This window comes from Mesoplodon mirus (assembly GCF_964341445.2).
Source record: "Mesoplodon mirus genome assembly, chromosome: X".
In the NCBI taxonomy this organism is placed as follows: domain Eukaryota; kingdom Metazoa; phylum Chordata; class Mammalia; order Artiodactyla; family Ziphiidae; genus Mesoplodon; species Mesoplodon mirus.
The window spans coordinates 33433122-33450807 of NC_138981.1; the positions used below are offsets into that span (position 1 = coordinate 33433122).

At 39.9% G+C, this 17686-nt stretch overlaps 1 protein-coding gene across 1 annotated transcript in view; it reads left to right on the plus strand.

The window, feature by feature from the left end:
• The window catches only part of LOC309796149 (uncharacterized protein), a gene marked incomplete at its 3' end in the record, with an annotated part of 551894 nt that overhangs the window by 332114 nt on the left and 202094 nt on the right, over positions 1-17686 (plus strand). The gene's annotated exons all lie outside the window — the stretch shown is intronic.

Consider the following 17686-nt stretch of genomic DNA (forward strand, 5'->3'; position numbering starts at 1 on the left):
GCCAAAATCACACTGGTAAGAAATGGCAGAGCAGATCCTTGCTCTTAACTATGGAGTTACGTACTAGTCTGCAGGTCACTTAATTTCTGTGGGTCTCCATTTCTTCATCTGTAAAATAGACTGGACTGCCTTTTATTCTAAAATGTTGCAATTCTGGGATTTTGGGAAGCCCTCCAAAATTATGCAGAATCAACAACATAGTTTGATTTACAGATGACTCTGATAAGAGAGTTGTCAGTTTGATTTACTGATAACTCTGGATTTTTGTCAGTATTTTTTGCAATACCTTTTATTCTAAGCGTCTCAAAGCCCTGTTACTTTTTTTGTTAAATTCCCATTAGAAAGTTTTGGTAAAGAATTCTGCTCTCCTGACTTTTCTTTATTTTCATTTTTTCTATCTTTAATGAATTGTCCCGGCCCAGTGAGGAAACAGGCTGCCTCAGCCAGCAGAGATTAATTAATTTATAAAGGAAGCTCAGGCTGAAGAAGTGGACTTTCTAGCTGCGTTCAGATGCCAAGCTTTCTCCTTTCAGCAGGTGCTCTACCTCCCGATTAAGAACTGAAATTCCCCAGCCCATCCACAGCTCCTACATCTGATCTAAATATTCTTAACTCTGGTGGTGTGAGGAAATGGATTCAGACCTCACTTGATTAATTACTATAAAAAGGGTTAATAAGGGTCACCAAAAACAAATGTAAACTCAAAGCAATAATCAAGAATAAGTAAGGATCAGAGGTTAGGATTAAGCACAGCTGATATTTTGTAATAACCTATAAGGGAAAAGAATCTGAAAAAGAATATATATATATAAAACTGAATCACTTTGCTGTACACCTGAAATTAACACAACATTGTAAATCAACTATACTTCAATAGAAAGCAAAACAAAACAATAAAAAATAAATAAAAATTAAAAAATAAATTAAAAAGAATTAAGCAAGCCTGGGCAGCTAAGCTTTGTTTAAACTCCCTTGTTGCAAAACAATTTTAAGATGTCAATTATGAATAAATTGATCATTTCATACAGCATTTTCTAACATTGCTTTGCTATATGTCTCTGCTTGCACGGATCCTGTCTCACTACCTGGAGTATAAACAGTTTAAGCAAAGGCAAAAGAGATCAGCCATTATTGTTTATTGAGCTACTATGTGTTATATACTTTGCCACTTATTCTAATTTAATTTTCCACACAATGTACAGTAGTAGTGGACCCATTTGCCAGGTGAGAAAACTATGGCTCACAGAAGTCACAGAAAAGCAGAACTTAGATTTGAACGTGGTCTTTTTACTACAAAGTCTATTATCTTTTCCACTGGGTCATGATATCTATTCCTATAACCCTTCTTGGTGTTTAGAAAGATCCTGAGCCTATAGCAAATTTGTAATTGCAACATTAATGTTCAAAGTATCTTAAACATTATCTAGTCCAATACCTTCCTTTACAAATAGGGATTCTGAAGCACGAATCTAAGTAACTTACTCAAAATGGATATTTAACAAACACTTGTAGGATGACAGGAAAACAGAAAGCAAAAACAGAATTTACTTTATCTACACTGAGACCAGAATTCATGAAACATGGCAATTTAGGTGTAAGCCTGTTGGGGGCAACTTAGATGAAAAAAAATCCTTGCAAGTTACTGAATACAAGGATCATTTCATTTCAAGCTGTGAAATAAATGCATTTTTAAGTTTTATTCACATTCACTTTAACCACAGGTCAGACAGCCTTCATTAAAGCAGAAATGTTACACAAATGAAATCAAATATAAGTGAAAATTTTCTGTCTACTGCTAGAGAGCAAGGACAGTATTAAACACAGCAGTTTACAGGGCATTTTCAGAGATCTCTGAGGCATAAAACAAAATAAGTAATAATAGTAAATAGTAATAAAAAAATAGACCTTGTAGACCTCATTTAATATTTCTCTCTCATCCAAAAAATAGATAAATAAAATACCATATTATCATTCTTTGCTTCACACTCTATGCTAAAGAAGACATATCTTCCAGGTGAGGCTGGTTTGTTTGTGTGCTTGTTTTTTGTTTTTGTTTTTAAGTTGCAGACACTGGAAATTTCATAGTTCACCTATAATTTTCAATCCAGCTGTTTCCACGAGTGGACAACACAGGATAAAGCCAGGCAGTTAAGATTGCTGCCAGCGTCCGTGTGCTGTCTTCCAGAGTGGCTGTTCATTACCAAACCTCAAAGCTAGACCAGGAAGGAGTGAAATTTGAGGTCTTGAAATTTCATTTTTATTGGAAGGCACTTAAAGCACACTGGCACAAGTTTGTGTGAAATTTTCTCTTATTAAAATTCATAAGCAGAACTGTAGCTAGTTTGTGTAAAATATTAGTTGAGAAAAGGTAAATGTAATGAGACACCTAGGCACAGATCTATGGATTGCACAGATCTGGGAATGCTTGTGTTTTTCTACTTGAAGTAAAATGCTTCACCTATTATTACTATTGTGAGAAGAATGGACTAAGGATGTCCCTGAATTAGCAAGAGGGCGTGACTGGAACCACAGGACTGTAGCATAACGGACCTGCTTTGCCTCGGAGTTTTCAGCCTTCTTTTTTGGAAGTGTGCTAATAAAATAAAAACATCCTGCACTGAATCTAAAATAAATAAAGACGTATTTAGAATGGAACAGTCTTCCTGACTTCCTTTCCAACTTTCCTGTCTGTCTAAAAGAGAAATATTTTTCTTTGTCGGTGGCATACAACCATGATTAATTGCTCCTAACCAAGAAAATGGAACAGCAACTCTATGGCTCTCAGACTTTGCAAAACTGGTCTTGCTCAAAAAGTCAGAGGAAGCTCAGAAAATGTCTCAGTATAACCCGTGGTCCTGGCAGCAACAATTTTCCATGATAAATCTCAGTAGGAAATATGGCTTTCTGTCCTGTTTCTTTCACTACTCATGTAGCTTGTTGCCAGGACTAGCAGAATTCTCCTGTGCAGTCACCCCAGCATGGCCATGAAAGTAGTGTTTCTACTTCCCAATTTTGTATGTAGGAGAATGTAAAACAAGGTAACTGATGCTACCAATTCCCACCTTGACTCATATCCCACCTGTTTTTGTTCCCTGTTTTCTTGACCATAGCAAGGATGGTGGACAAAAACTGGGAAGATGATGAATGTCCAGCATTAGGAATTAGATTGTCTCAACTAAATTATCATGTGATATAAGCACAGGGCAGCTTGGGGCCCAGCTTAGATAAATGAGTGAGTCTTTTCCATCTATAGTTGGTCTGTCAATATGAATTTTTAGCAGTAAAGAACCTCAGTCTTGGGACAGATGTAATTCACAGATTCCACTTGTAATGCAGCGTGTGTAATGGGGTTCAGAAGCCAAATTCTCCTGTGGAATTCTCTCAGCTGCCAGTGCAGGTGGTGTTTACCCCAAATCCATTTCCCCCCAGGATCACCATAATTAATACTTAGAAAGAAACATTGCTACTTGGCTCAGATTAACACTTCCAACTTAGAGGTCTGTTCTGTGCAGGATTTATATTTCTTCCTAGTATATTCCTGGCATTTTGGATGAAGTAAAGAGTTCCCCCATGAAGAGCAAGCCTTTCTCTAATGCCAGCTCTGAGCCAGTTTTAACCTCTAATTCAGTCCACTGAGACCCTGGTCTGATTTGAGAATTTGCATGTGAGCCTCTTCTGTGAGCCCAACAGCTTCTCATTGCTGACTTCTTTGCCCTCCTGTACTTGGTGCTGCTTCATTTATCAATTCATGGAGTTTCTCATTCAATCATTACATACCCATATTATAGGCAGGGAAATTGTTTTAACTTATTTGTTAGTGAAAATGACACAATTAGGACTTGTCTAGTGCTCTATTTTTATTGAAAGGGACTGAGCTGCTAAAATAAAGTTGTTTAAAATCTGTCTTTTTTTTTTTTTTTTTTTTTTGCGGTATGCAGGCCTCTCACTGTTGTGGCCTCTCCCGTTGCGGAGCACACGCTCCGGACGCACAGGCTCACTGGCCATGGCCCACGGGCCCAGCCGCTCCACGGCATGCGGGATCCTCCCAGACCGGGGCACGAACCCGCATCCCCTGCATCGGCAGGTGGACTCTCAACCAGTGCGCCACCACGGAAGCCCTAAAATCTGTCTTTTTAAAAGTAAATGAAAAGCTTTCTTAAAACGTTTTGCTTTACTGTAAGAACCTCAACCCTCCAATGATTTGTTCAGATTAAGTTAACTCTTCTTTTGTGCCTGAGTCGTCCAAGTGGGGCTTTCAAGTGTTTTCATTGTGCAAACCCTCGTAATGATATTTCACAATAAGTGGTTGTGTCTGCTGGAGTTAGGAGTGAAGAATAGGTCAGTAGGATATCTTGAGAAAGTTACGGAGAGTAAAGAATTTTCTGATTTGTCTGGCTGGGGATGGAGGTTATATTAATTTAAGGAGCAGAGCCTCTGCTCTGTATTTTCATCTTCCCAGGTTTTAAAGTAGGCTGGGCTCCCCAAAGAGAACCATGAGTTCTAATACATACAGACTTTCAAATGTTTTTCTCCTTTTGGAAGCTGGAGCTGAGTCTCTGGCTTCAGATCGCCTGGTGTGAATCCTAGTTTTGCCTTTTCCTAGCTATATGCCCATGGTCAAGTTACTTAACCTCTCTTAGCCTCAGTCGCCCCATTCCTGAAACTGGGATGATTATAGTCTCTAACTCATAGGGTTGTATTGAGAATTAATGAGAAATTAGATGAGATCATCTTCATCACTGCAGCATAAGCAAGTTCTCAATAAACATTTCTTGACATAGGAGGTTGTGAATTTCCCTACTAGGGTCACTGAGTAAGGTTGAGAAGCACTATCTTGGAGCCATCAGTAGTTAAAGAGAAACAAATGACCCATGAATTATAAGAAACAACCCATAAAAAAAGATTTTAGAGCAATCTAATAACAGGGAATTTTATAAGCTTTTCTGTGGCCTCCCAGAGTGAATGTAAGTTAAAATTTCCCTCATAATCAGCAATGAACAATATATTCATAAGCTCTGATTTATTTTCTATGGCTTCTCCATTTAAGTTTGACCTGGTAGACCAACATTAATTATTTTAAGAAATAAAATAAGCTAATCAAATTTAATTTTTTTCTTAATACCCTTATGGGGGAAATTAATCAAAGGTCCACAGTTCAAATCTGCTTGCTAGGATCTGGCTAACTAGAGCAGGAAAATGCCTTAGGCTCTTTCTTTACTAGCGTCAGACTTGCTGTTAAGTCCCCTCAATATACATACATACATAATAGTATACATATATACATATATATATATATATATATATATGATGTGAATTTATGATGTGAAAATTAATCCCAGAGTTAATCCTGGGGTAGAGATAGTTTTTCCAGTAAGATGTGAATTAGAAGCATTCTTCAAGCAAGTGAAGTTGTCTGCAATGAAAAGGGAGAAAAATCAAAATAAAAAAGTAACAACAGGTGGCTTTGCCCCCGTTTCTCGCACTTCAACTAGGCCCGCGCTTTTTGCGAGTCGCCTCACGGAGCGCTCACCTAGTGAAGAAGCTCAGGGTAAAGACACGGCCTCCAAAGCAGGAGTGAGAATGACTTGAAGCCGGGAGGGAGACTCCAAAGAGGTCGCAGCCGCAGGAGGCTGGAGTCCTGGCCGCTGTCAGCCTTCCCTGAGGGCTTCGACCAGGCCCCTCAGGCTGTGCACCGGCTGAGCACTGCACACCTCATGGACCCTGTCCTGCCTTGCCAACCCAGTCGCCTTCTTGCCAGACTGAGCTGAAGTCTGAAAATTGCTCAGCAGGACAAGGCATAGCATGGGCCTCTTCTCTTGTGGTTTCATTTGCCAGTGACCACTATCTTGATAATTCTGAGCTCTTCTCACAAGTGTCCATCCAGTGGCATCTACCCCAGAAGGGGAAACTAAGGCTGAGGCTGGTAAAGTAATATGATGAAGAACTGGTACTTACACTGTGTCCTCCTGAGCTTATTAAAATGTGGATTATTATTGCACCCTACTGTAGTCTGAGTCTGGTCATGTAAGCAATCCCAAGACATGGGCACCAGCATTACCGTTTTATAGATGGGAGAATGGGAGCTCAGAGAATCAAAGCTTGTACCCAGGTCTGCCTGATGACTTCCTGTTCACTGAATTCCCTCATGTGGCTGCCTCTTGAAAGAGCCGTGTGGCTGACAGGGTCTTGGTGTTCTGGCTGGGTGTCAGGCCTGTGCCTCTGAGGTGGGAGAGCTGAGTTCAGGACATTGGACCACCAGAGACCTACCAGTTCCACGTAATATCAGATGACAAAAGCTCTCCCAGAGATCTCTATCTCAATACTAAGACCCAGTTCCACTCAATGACCAGCAAGTTACAGTGCTGGACACCCTATGCCAAACAACTAGCAAGACAGGAACACAACCCCACCCATTAGCAGAGAGGCTGCCTAAAATCATAATAAGGTCACAGACACCCCAAAACACACCACCGGATGTGGTCCTGCCCACCAGAAAGACAAGATCCAGCCTCAACCACTAGAACATAGGCACCAGTCCCCTCCACCAGGAAGCCTACATAGCCCACTGAACCAACCTTAGCCACTGGGGGCAGACACCAAAAACAATGGGAACTATGAACCTGCAGTCTGCGAAAAGGAGACCCCAAACACAATAAGTTAAGCAAGATGGGAAGACAGAGAAACACACAGTAGATGAAGGAGCAAGGTAAAAACCCACCAGACCAAACAAATGAAGAGGACATAGGCAGTCTACCTGAAAAAGAATTCAGAGTAATGATAGTAAAGATGATCCAAAACCTTGGAAATGGAAAGGAGAAAATGCAAGAAACGTTTAACAAGGACCTAGAAGAACTAAAGAGCAAACAGACAATGATAAACAACACAATAAATGAAATTAAAAATTCTCTAGAAGGAATAAATAGCAGAATAACTGAAGCAGAAGAACGGATAAGTGACCTGGAAGATAAAATAGTGGAAATAACTACCTCAGAACAGAATAAAGAAAAAAGAATGAAGACAATTGAGGACAGTCTCAGAGACCTCTGGGACAACATTAAACGCACCAACATTCAAATTATAGGGGTCCCAGAAGAAGAAGAGAAAAAGAAAGGGACTGAGAAAATATTTGAAGAGATTATAGTTGAAAACTTCCCTAATATGGGAAAGGAAATAGTCAATCAACTCCAGGAAGCACAGAGGTCCCATACAGGATAAATCCAAGGAGAAACATGCCAAGACACATATTAATCAAACTACCAAAAATTAACTACAAAGAAAAAATATTAAAAGCAGCAAGGGAAAAACAACAAATAACATACAAGGGAATCCCCATAAGGTTAACAGCTGATCTTTCAGCAGAAACTCTGCAAGCCAGAAGGGAGTGGCAGGACATATTTAAAGTGATGAAAGGGAAAAACCCTACAACCAAGATTACTGTACCCAGCAAGGATCTCATTCAAATTTGATGGAGAAATTAAAACTTCTACAGACAAGCAAAAGCTAAGAAAATTCAGCACCAACAAACCAGCTCTACAACAAATGCTAAAGGAATTTCTCTAGGCAGGAAACACAAGAGAAGGAAAAGACCTACAATAACAAACCCAAAACAATTAAGAAAATGGTAATAAGAACATACATATCGATAACTACCTTAAATGTAAGTGGATTAAATGCTCCCACCAAAAGACAGAGACTGGCTGAATGGATACAAAAACAAGACCCATATATATGCTGATTACAAGAGACCCAATTCAGACCTACGGACACATACAGACTGAAAGTGAGGGGATGGAAAAAGATACTCCATGCAAATGGAAATCAAAAGAAAGCTGGAGTAGCAATTCTCATATCAGACAAAATAGACTTTAAAACAAAGACTATTACAAGAGACAAAGAAGGACACTACATAATGATCAAGGGACCCATCCAAGAAGAAGATATAACAACTGTAAATATTTATGCACCCAACATAGGAGCACCTCAATACATGAGGCATATGCTAACAGCCATAACAGGGGAAATCAACAGTAACACAATCTTAGTAGGGGACTTTAACACCCCACTTTCAGCAATGGACAGATCATCCAAAATGAAAATAAATAACGAAACACAAGCTTTAAATGATACATTAAACAAGATGGACTTAATTGATATTTATAGGATATGCCATCCAAAAACAACAGAATACACTTTCTTCTCAAGTGCCCATGGAACATTCTCCAGGATAGATCATATCTTGGGTCACAAATCAAGCCTTGGTAAATTTAAGAAAACTGAAATTGTATCAAGTATCTTTTCTGACCAAAACATTATGAGACTAGATATCAATTATGGGAAAAAGTCTGTAAAAAATACAAACACATGGAGGCTAAACAATACACTACTAAATAACCAAGAGATTACTGAAGAAATCAAAGAGGAAATCAAAAAATACCTAGAAACAAATGACAATAAAAACACGATGACCCAAAACCTATGGGATGCAGCAAAAGCAATTCTAAGAGGGAAGTTTATAGCAATACAATCCTACTTCAAGAAATAAGAAACATCTCTAATAAACAACCCAATTGTACACCTAAAGCAATTAGGGAAAGAAGAACAAAAAAACCCCAAAGTTACCAGAAGGAAAGAAATCATAAAGAACAGATCAGAAATAAATGAGAAAGAAATGAAGGAAACAATAGCAAAGACCAATAAAACTAAAAGCTGGTTCTTTGAGAAGATAAACAAACTTGAAAAACCACTAGCCAGACCCATCAAGAAAAAAAAGGGAGAAGACTCAAATCAATAGAATTAGAAATGAAAAAGGAGAAGTAACAACTGACACTGCAGAAATACAAGGATCATGAGAGATTACTACAAGCAACGATATGCCAATAAAATGGACAACCTGGAAGAAATGGACATATTCTTAAAAAAGGACAACCTTCTGACACTGAACCAGGAAGAAATAGAAAATATAAACAGACCAATCACAAGCACTGAAATTGAGACTGTGAATAAAAATCTTCCAACAAACAAAAGCCCAGGACCAGATGGCTTCACAGGCGAATTCTATCAAACATTTACAGAAGAGCTAACACCTATCCTTCTCAAACTCTTCCAAAATATAGCAGAGGGAGGAACACTCCCTAACTCATTCTACGAGGCCACCATCACCCTGATACCAAAACCAGACAAAGATGTCACAAAGAAAGAAAACTACAGGCCAATATCACTGATAAACACAGATGCAAAAATCCTCAACAAATTACTAGCAAACAGAATCCAACAGCACATTAAAAGGATCATACACCATGATCATGCGGGGTTTATCCCAGGAATGCAAGGATTCTTCAGTATACGAAAATCAATCAACATGATACATCATATTAACAAACTGAAGGAGAAAAACCATATGATCATCTCAATAGATGTAGAAAAAGCTTTTGACAAAATTCAACACCCATTTATGATAAAAACCATCCAGAAAGTAGGCATAGAGGGAACTTACCTCAACATAATAAAGGCCCTATATGACAAACCCACAGCCAACATCGTTCTCAATGGTGAAAAACTGAAACCATTTCCTCTAAGATCAAGAACAAGACAAGGTTGTCCACTCTCACCACTGTTATTCAACATAATGTTGGAACTTTTAGCCACAGCAATCAGAGAAGAAAAAGAAATAAAAGGAATCCAAATCAGAAAAGAAGAAGTAAAGCTGTCACCATTTGCAGATATCATGATACTATACATAGAGAATCCTAAAGATGCTACCAGGAAACTACTAGAGCTAATTAATGAATTTGGTAAAGTAGGAGGATACAAAATTAATGCACAGAAATCTCTTGCATTCATATACACTAATGATGAAAAATCTGAAAGAGCTATTAAGGAAACGCTCCCATTTACCACTGCAACAAAAAGAATAAAATACCTAGGAATAAACCTACCTAAGGAGACAAAAGATCTGTATGCAGAAAACGATAAGACACTGATGAAAGAAATTAAAGATGATACAAAGAGATGGAGAGATATACCATGTTCTTGGATTGGAAGAAACAACATTGTGAAAATGACTCTACTACCCAAAGCAATCTACAGATTTAATGCAATCCCTATCAAACTACCACTGGCATTTTTCACAGAACTAGAACAAAAAATTTCAAAATTTGTATGGAAACACAAAAGACCCCGAATAGCCAAAGCAATCTTGAGAACGAAAAATGGAGCTGGAGGAATCAGGCTCCCTGACTTTATACTACAAAGCTACAGTCATCAAGACAGTATGGTACTGGCACATAAACAGAAATATAGATCAATGCAGCAGGATAGAAAGCCCAGAGATAAACCCACACACATGTGGTCACCTTATCTTTGATAAAGGAGGCAAATATATACAGTGGAGAAAAGACAGCCTCTTCAATAAGTGGTTCTGGGAAAACTGACCAGGTAGATGTAAAAGTATGAAATTACAGCACTCCCTAACACCATACACAAAAATAAACTCAAAATGGATTAAAGTCCTAAATGTAAGGCCAGACACTCTCAAACTCTTAGAGGAAAACATAGGCAGAACACTCTATGACATAAATCACAGCAAGATCCTTTTTGACCCACCTCCTAGAGAAATGGAAATAACAACAAAAATAAACAAATGGGACCTAATGAAACTTCAAAGCTTTTGCACAGCAAAGGAGATCATAAACAAGACGAAAAGACAACCCTCAGAATGGGAGAAAATATCTGTAAATGAAGCAACTGGCAAAGGATTAATCTCCAAAATTTACAAGCAGCTCATGCAGCTCAATATCAAAAAAAGAAACAACTCAATCCAAAAATGGGCAGAAGACCTAAATAGACATTTCTCAAAAGAAGATATACAGATTGCCAACAAACACATGAAAGAATGCTCAACATCATTAATCATTAGAGAAATGCAAATCCAAACTACAATGATATATCATCTCACAGCGGTCAGATGGCCATCATCAAAAAATCTAGAAACAATAAATGCTGGAGAGGGTGTCGAGAAAAGGGAACACTCTTGCAGTTGGTGGGAACGTAAATTGATACAGCCACTACGGAGAACAGTATGGAGGTTCCTTAAAAAACTACAAATAGGGCTTCCCTGGTGGCGCAGTGGTTGAGAATCTGCCTGCCGATGCAGGGGACACGGGTTCGTGCCCCGGTCTGGGAAGATCCCACATGCCGCAGAGCGGCTAGGCCCATGAGCCATGGCCGCTGAGCCTGTGCGTCTGGAGCCTGTGCTACGCAACAGGAGAGGCCACAACAGTGAGAGGCCCGCGTACTGCAAAAAAAAAAAACAAACAAAAAAACCACTACAAATAGAACTACCATACGACCCAGCAATCCCAGTACTGGGCATATACCCTGAGAAAACCATAATTCAAAAAGAGTCATGGACCAAAATGATCATTGCAGCTCTATTTACAATAGCCAGGACATGGAAGCAACCTAAGTGTCCATCAACAGATCAATGGATAAAGAAGATGTGGCAAAGAAGATGTGGCACATATATACAATGGAATATTACTCAGCCATAGAAAGAAACGAAACTGAGTTATTTGTACTGAGGTGGATGGACCTAGTCTGTCATACAGAGTGAAGTAAGTCAGAAAGAGAAAAAGAAATACTGTATGCTAACACATATATATGGAATCTAAGAAAAAAAATAAAAGGTCATGAAGAACCTAGGGGCAAGACGGGAATAAAGACACAGATCTACTAGAGAATGGACTTGAGGATATGGGGAGGGGGAAAGGTAAGCTGTGACAAAGTGAGAGAGTGGCATGGACATACGTACACTACCAAACGTAAAATAGATAGCTAGTGGGAAGCAGCCGCATAGCACAGGGAGATCAGCTCGGTGCTTTGTGACCACCTAGAGGGGTGGGATAGGGAGGGTAGGAGGGTGGGAGATGCAAGAGGGAAGAGATATGGGAACATATGTATATGTATAACTGATTCACTTTGTTATAAAGCAGAAACTAACGCAGCATTGTAAAGCAGTTATACTCCAATAAAGATGTTAAAAAAAAAAAAGACAGCATGGTACTGGTACAAAAACAGAAATACAGATCAATGGAACAGGATTGAAAGCCCAGAGATAAACCCACGCACATATGGTCACCTTATTTTTGATAAAGGAGGCAAGAATATGCAATGGAGATAAGACAGCCTCTTCAATAAGTGGTGCTGGGAAAATTGGACAGCTACATGTAAAAAAATGAAATTAGAACACTTCCAAACACCATACACAAAAATAAACTCAAAATGGATTAAAGACCTAAATGTAAGGCCAGACACTTTAAAACTCTTAGAGCAAAACATAGGCAGAACACTCTATGATATAAATCACAGCAAGATCCTTTTTGACCCACCTCCTAGAGTGATGCAAATAAAAACAAAAATAAACAACTGTGACCTAATGAAACTTAAAAGCTCTTGCACAGCAAAGGAAACCATAAACAAGATGAAAAGACAACCCTCAGAATGGGAGAAAATATTTGTAAATGAAGCAATTGACAAAGGATTAATCTCCAAAATTTATAAACAGCTCATGCAGCTCAATAGCAAAAAAACAAACAACCCAATCCAAAAATGGGCAGAAGACTTAAATAGGCATTTCTCCAAAGAAGATATACAGACTGCCAACAAACACATGAAAGAATGCTCAACATCATTAATCATTAGAGAAATGCAAATCCAAACTACAATGAGATATCATCTCACACCAGTCAGAATGGCCATCATCAAGAAATCTAGAAACAATAAATGCTGGAGAGGGTGTGGAGAAAAGGGAACACTCTTGCACTGCTGGTGGGAATGTGAATTGGTACAGCCACTATGGAGAACAGTATGGAGGTTCCTTAAAAAACTAAAAATAGAACTACCATATGACCCAGCAATCCCACTACTAGGCATATACCCTGAGAAAACCATAATTCAAAAAGAGACATGTACCAAAATGTTCATTGCAGCTCTATTCACAATAGCCCGGAGCTGGAAACAACCTAAGTGTCCATCATCGGATGAATGGATAAAGAAGATGTGGCACATATATACAATGGAATATTACTCAGCCATAAAAAGAAACGAAACTGAGCTATTTGTAATGAGGTGGATAGACCTAGAGTCTGTCATACAGAGTGAAGTAAGTCAGAAAGAGAAAGACAAATACCGTATGCTAACACATATATATGGAATTTTAAAAAAATGTAATGAAGAACCTAGGGGTAAAACAGGAATAAAGACACAGACCTACTTGAGAATGGACTTGAGGATATGGGGAGGGGGAAGGGTAATCTGTGACAAAGCGAAAGAGAGGCATGGACATATATACTCTACCAAACGTAAGGTAGATAGATAGTGGGAAGCAGCCGCAGAGCACAGGGAGATCAGCTCGGTGCTTTGTGACCGCCTGCAGGGGTGGGATGGGGGGGGTGGGAGGGAGGGAGATGCATGAGGGAAGGGATGTGGGAACAGATGTATATGTATGACTGATTCACTTTGTTATAAAGCAGAAACTAATAAAAAAATGTTAAAAAAACTACAATGAGATATCATCTCCCACCTGTCAGAATGGCCATCATCAAAAAATCTACAAAGAATAAATGCTAGGGAGGGTGTAGAGAAAAGGCTACCCTCTTGTACTGTTGATGGGAATGTAAATTGATACAGGCACTATGGAGAACAGTATGGAGGTTCCTTAAAAAGCTAAAAATAGAACTACCATACAACCCAGCAATCCCACTACTAGGCATATACCCTGAGAAAACCATAATTCAAAAAGAGTCATGTACCACAATGTTCACTGCAGCTCTATTTACAATAGCCAGGACATGGAAGCAACCTAAGTGTCCATCAACAGATGAATGGATAAAGAAGATGTGGCACATATATACAATGGAATATTACTCAGCCATAGAAAGAAACAAAACTGAGTTAGTTGTAGAGACATGGATGGACCTAGAGACTGTCATACAGAGTGAAGTAAGTCAGAAAGAGAAAAATAAATATCGTATGCTAACATATATATATGGAATCCTAAAAAAAAAATGGTTCTGAAGAACCTAGGGGCAGGACAGGAATAAAGACGCAGTCGTAGAGAATGGACTTGAGGACATGGGGAGCGGGAAGGTTAAGCTATGATGAAGTGAGAGAGTGGCATGGACATATAATACACTACCAAATGTAAAATAGATAGATAGTGGAAAGCAGCCACATAGCACAGGGAGATCAGCTCGGTTCTTTGTGACCACCTAGAGGGGTGGGATAAGGAGGGTGGGAGGGAGACGCAAGAGGGAGGAGATATGGGGATATATGTATATGTATAGCTGATTCACTTTGTTATAAAGCAGAAACTAACACACCATTGTAAAGCAATTATACTCCAATAAAGATGTTAAAAAAAAAAGTAACAACAGTAAAACCCAACAAGCTGAATCCCACTAAAGCTATATAAAAATAGCTTTAGTGGTTTCATTTATTCAACGGTCTTTTCCTGAATACCCACTATGTGTCAGGCATTATGCTAGAGTTTGGGAATAAAAATGAAAAGGATTTATTCACAATCATCTGTGTAAGAGTTTTCCCAAGTAACCTGCCCAAGGCTATGCCTGATGAGCAAGGCTAGAACTTGAACATGTAGTTCTCTGTCTCTAAAGTCTAATGTTTTCCCCATAATACCAAGTTGCAGGCACTGTTGGTATCCAGTCATGATCCTCTCAGATCCCTTTTCCTAACTCTGTGTTCTCATCTCCTAGCTTCTGCATGTTATGCCAGTAAATGCTCGTACCTTTGACCTTGAAAGGATTGCTCTTGGACACTGGTGCTTCCTTACCTGAACAAAGTCAGAAATGTCTTGGAGTCCCCATGCCTCACTCCCCCACCACCCCACAATCCTTGAGTGACACAGAGCCAATGACTGACTGGTGTGGAAGTTGAAAAGCTCAGTTACTTTGCCACAAGATAAGGCAAACTGTGAGGTTTAGCCTATGCTCCAGAGCTCTCCATAGGGTCAGGTTGAGACCTCACCTAAATTGTATCTTTGCTTGGCTTCTTCTTTTCTATCATGCTGTCTCCACTTTCTTACTGATTTTACCCTGGGCATAGCTCTTTAATAAATCACTACCACACACATATTTTCTTTTAGGGTCTGCTTCTTGGAGGCCCTGACTTTGAGACACCTGTATTATGATATAAATTATATACATTTTTTACTGTAAGTTCATCTAGATTTTAACCATAAGATCGTGGGAATATGTTTTTAATGAATTTTTAAGATTACATTAGAAATATGGAATTAAAAATCAATCATTTGAGATGATTATTTCATCAGCCAAATGTGTGTAATGTATTTAGTAACCTTGGCTAAGTCATTTCACCTATAGGCATACCTCATTTTATTGTGCTTTACTTTGTTGCACTTCACAGATACTGTGTTTTTTTACAAATTGAACCGTTTTTTACAACCCTGCGTCAAGCAAGTCTATCTAGCCCATTTTTCTAACAGCACTTGCTCACTTTGTGTCTCTGTGTGACACTTCGATAAGTCTTGCAGTATTTCAACTTCATTATTATTGTATTTGTTATGGTAATCTGTGATCAGTGAACTTTGATGTTACTATTGTAATTGTTTTGGCATTCTTTAGCAATAAAGTATTTTTAATTAAGGTATGCAACACTGTTTTCTTAGTCATAATGCTATTGCACAATTAATAGACTACAGTATAGTGTAAACATAACTTTTATATGCACTGGGAAACCCCAAAATTCTTGTGATTCGCTTATTGCAATATTCGTTTTATTATGGTGGTCTGGAACTGAACCCACAGTATATCCGAAGTATGCTTGTATTTGGATCACAGCTTTTTCCTTTGAAAGATGAGTGTTATTTATCCAGGTGGCATGTGCATATTAAATATAGTATGTACCAGGCCATTTTATGACACAAAACAATCACAGACTGTTTAAACAACAGGCTATATGAATAGTATCCATGTTTTGACATTTTTTCTTAATCTGAGTAACTAAGAGAAAGTAATTTTATGCTTTAATTTACTTTTCTCAATAGAGCAGATTTCCAATAACAATTGTCAAATCTTATAGAACAAGTGAACACATTAAAACAACTGTGATTAGAAGTCCACTTGTTGGGAATTGCCTGGTGGTCCAGTGGTTACAATCCTGTATTTCCACTGCAGGAGGCATGGGTTCAATCCCTGGTTGGGGAACTAAGATCCTGCCTGCCATGCAGCACGGCCAAAAAAAAAAAGAAATCCACTTGTTACATTTAAAGAAAAAATATTTATATTTATATTTCAGCTTTTTCACAATGTATAGCATGGCCATTGTCAATTTTAAGTATTTAATATGCTATTAAAACATCATATTAAACAGTATAATTCAGAATTTTACCCATTTTAAAGTACCTTTATTTTTTATTTTATTTTTTATTTTTATTTTTTGCGGTACGCGGGCCTCTCACTGCTGTGGCTTCTCCCGTTGCGGAGCACAGGCTCCGGACACGCAGGCCCAGCGGCCATGGCTCACGGGCTCAGCCGCTCCGCGGCACGTGGGATCCTCGCGGACCGGGGCACGAACCCTTGTCCCCTGCATCGGCAGGCAGACTCTCAACCACTGCACTACCAGGGAAGCCCAGTACCTTTGCTTTAAAATGAGACATGGCATAGATTCAAATACTAAATAAAAAGAAGCTCCGGGATAACTATTAGACAGAGGCTCCCTCTGACTTCGTCCTCTCGCGAGTCTGACCCGGGTGAGGGTCTTGGTGTATGGGGTACAACCTCAACTCCGCGGAGGGAGGAATCCTTGATCCTGCAGTGATTCTGGGTGAAGACACCGAGTGCGTTAAGTACCCCAGAATACAAGGAGCCCCACGGAACCTCACTCCTGCTGTCGTTCCCGCGAGAACCAGGCACCACTTGGTGTAGGGGGAGGAGGCGAGGGGGAGCGGAGCGGAAGGGACGCCCCTTGACTTCCGGGAGGATGATTGGCGAAGGCAGATATCGAAAGCTGAGGGCTCTATTCGCGGAAGGAGGAGCCCTGCGAGTGGTCAGGTGGCAAGGTGAAGACACTGAACGAGGGAACTAACCACCCCAGAAGAGAGGGGCGGCCCGCTGAGTAAAGACCCGTCCCTTTTGTCATCCCGGGGAGCCCCCGGAGTAACTAACTAGGGCCTCAGGAATCTGAGGGCAGCGCGCGCCACTCGGGGCGTGGCCATGAGTCAGCAGAGGGAGGAGGCCCTGGCACGGGGGCGTTTCAGGGTTAGGTGGGCAAGGGGAATGAGGTGACCAGCTCTGCAGAATAGAGGGGACGCTGCAGGTAAAAGTGCAGCTCCCCGTCTCCAGCCCTCGGCGCCATGAGAATAACTGTCAGACTGAGTTGCCCCCTGACTTCCACCTTGGGTTTGCAGAAAAGTGAGGCCTGTTCTGAGGACTGCTGCCTTGGGTGAGCGGAGGGAGGAGTCTGAGACCCTGCCGGGAGTCAAGGTAAGATGTTGAGTGGGACTGAGGAGACTTCTTCCCCAGAATGGAGAAGGGTCTTCAGAATTCTCTTGTGAGTCCCAGGAGGAGGAGGGGCTGGCCAGGAGTGACTTCCTCTGACTTTTGGGATATGAGGATGATGATGATATTGTTCTGAGAGGTGTGGCCCCAAG